The sequence below is a fragment of the Medicago sativa genome, chromosome 7, assembly GCF_051527215.1.
Source record: "Medicago sativa cultivar Bolivia chromosome 7, Bolivia_mono, whole genome shotgun sequence".
Lineage (NCBI taxonomy): Eukaryota > Viridiplantae > Streptophyta > Magnoliopsida > Fabales > Fabaceae > Medicago > Medicago sativa.
The window spans coordinates 52,621,870-52,624,682 of NC_140755.1; the positions used below are offsets into that span (position 1 = coordinate 52,621,870).

General features: G+C 36.8%; 1 non-coding gene across 1 annotated transcript; it reads left to right on the top strand.

The window, feature by feature from the left end:
* The first annotated feature begins 887 nt into the window (after positions 1–887).
* LOC146906678 (small nucleolar RNA R71) lies at positions 888–994 on the top strand. The gene has a single exon (XR_015020852.1). It is a non-coding gene; the product is annotated as a small nucleolar RNA R71 (small nucleolar RNA).
* The last annotated feature ends 1,819 nt before the right edge of the window (positions 995–2,813 follow it).

Genomic DNA, 2,813 nt, shown 5'->3' on the forward strand with positions numbered 1-2,813 from the left:
CATGAGATGGTGAAACAAATGGCTTTTTATTCTCTCCTATTGCTTTCTCACTTTGAGGCTTATCACTCCCTATTCTCCTTCATTGTTCTTAACTTTCACAATGGGGTCCTCTAATTGTTTACCATCTCTATGGTCTTTGGGGTTGGTTTCGGTTTGGCCGAAAAGAATTTATGAGGTTTGAGAGGAAGTAGCCACCTGTTGGGGCACTTGAGAAGTTTGAGTCTCAAGCATCTTACTGTGAGTAACTATGGAGTCTACTTTCGATGTAAGTTTGGAAAGAGAGTCATTCAAAAATTCAGTTTGATTTTTAAGCTCTTGGAGTTGCTCGGATTAATTTATACAATAATTTTCTAAAAAAAGTTCCTAGCTGGATTTTTGAGGGACTCTTTGGTTGTTTGCATAACTGGGTGGTGTTGTTTGTTGTCCAAAAAGATTTTGAGGGGTTTAAAAAAATTTGGTTGTTTCTAAACCCTTGATTATATTGAGCATAGTTTACTTGCTCAGGACCTCTAACAACACTACCTAGTTGGCAATCAATGCCAATATGGCCAAATACACCACAAACTTCACAAGGAGGTGATACAGGGGCAGGTGTGACAGCACTAGTATTCATTTTATCAAATTTTTGTGTGAGTGCGTCAACCTTAGCAGCTAGATGATCAAGGGAAGAAATTTCATACATACCTGCCTCTTTTCTAGAGGGTGAAGAAGCAGTGATGGCTCTCTCACTTGTCCACTGATAGTGGTTTTGTGCCATGTTCTCAATCAAAGCATATGTTGTTGTGTAAGTTTTATTCATCAAAGCTCCACCTGCAGCTGCATCAACATAAATTTTTGTGGTACACAAAAGACCATTATAAAAAGTGTGAATAATAAGCCACTTCTCTAAACCATGATGGGGACAAAGTCTAAGCATTTCTTTGAAACGCTCCCAAGCATCGTAAAGAGATTCTCCATCTTTTTGAGTGAATTGTGTGATTTGATTCCTTAATTGAACAGTTTTAGAATTGGGAAAGAATCGGGCAAGCAAAGCTTGTCTCATTTGGTGCCATGAAGTGATAGAACCGATTTCCAATGAATGAAACCAAGCACTAGCTCTATCCCGTTCCAATTGCCAGTACAAAAACGTTCTCAAATGTTTGATTTCACTACGGATTTTAAATGGCAACGAAGGAAAAGCGTAGCTTTATAGAACTTTGAAAACCGTTTTACAAAGTTGAGATAAGACTACGGTTATATGTTAGCCGTGGCCGTTTTTGACGGAAACCGTAGCAAAAGCCAAGCACAACGCCTCAGTCTGCCACAGCGGTTAAACCGTTCTGGTATCCAAACACAACGGTTTTTTTACATTTTACTACAGTTTTTTAACGTTCCCGTAAGACCAAAATGTTGTTGTCGAGGTGCAGCCTTACGGCCTCTTGGTTTGCATCAAGGCTCCACTGAGTCTTAAAAAAGTTGAAATATAAAAATTCGGATCCTCAGTGGGTGATCCGAAAAATTGATTTTGTTGCACTAAGTAAATAAGTGCAGGTTTTATTTCAAAATTGTCCTTAACTATTGGGTACACAATAACATCGTATGACTCATCTGATTGCATAGTCTTTAAGAGTGCGTTCCTCAGCCATGTCGTTATTATTTAATGCTTCCCAAGAAGTTAAAGGCAAAAGAAAGAAATAGAAAAGGAAAGAAAGAAAAATATAAACCGCAAGTGCACGGTTTACCGTTGTAGTAATAAAAAGATATCGTTCCGACGGGGAGTTATGAATTCAATTAACTTTAAATAATGATTAGATGAGAGTTTGAGATTATAAAGTTTGGATTTGTAATTAAAAGAAAATAATAAAAATAAAAGGGATCATTGGGATTATTGGTTCATCATAATGACAAATCCTTCACGAACCAAAACCTTAACTTATAACTTTATGTTAGACCTAATTTCTAAAGACCGGTTTCCCATTAGCCCCTCACCTTTCTGACCAAGTCCAGTGAGAGTTTACTTCTAGCAACCAAACCTATTTAGCTGATTTGATTACTAGAAGAAGCTTGTAAGGATTGAAACTACCCATCTCTCACGAATTTGCAAAGACTATTTAGCTGCCTTTGCAATTCTTGTCTAAATTCACTTGTTCCAATATCAAAGCTCCGCGTTCGCATTATGAATTGATATTTGAGATGATGGATTAACAATTATCAAACCCTCCACTTTCGTTTCCACAGTTTGATAATTGTTAAGTCATGTTAAAATGGTGAATTTAGATTAGAAATTAGGGTTACATAAAATTAAAGTTAAAGCTTGGTTTGATTAGGATTATGTCATTAGACTTATCCAACAATCCCAAGACAAGAGAAGAGTCTACTCACTCACGTTCATTGTAGACATAGAGAAGAAGAAGAAGAAGAAGAAGAAGAAGAAGAAGAAGAAGAAGAAGAAGAAGAAGAAGAAGAAGAAGAAGAAGAAGAAGAAGAAGAAGAAAATAAAATAACAATAAAATGAAGGTGAAATTTTATTCAAAGAAACAACTGTCACTTATTATTTTCAAGAACAAAAGATGAATGTTAATGATAGCTAGCTACTCTATTTATAGTCTTATTGTCGACTTAAAACCTAAGCAACTATTCACTACAATGTTCCACAAGAAACCACGGGCTTTTCGGTCAAAACAGGTAGCTTGCACATGAAGCAAAAGAAGCAAAAGTGGCTCTGGAGGATGGCACGGCCGTGTCAATTGTTGGCACTGAACGTGCCAAGCTTCTGACTTTGCGGAATGATATTTTCGTCTTCAATCTTCGTATTTTTCACCCGAATCAGCTCC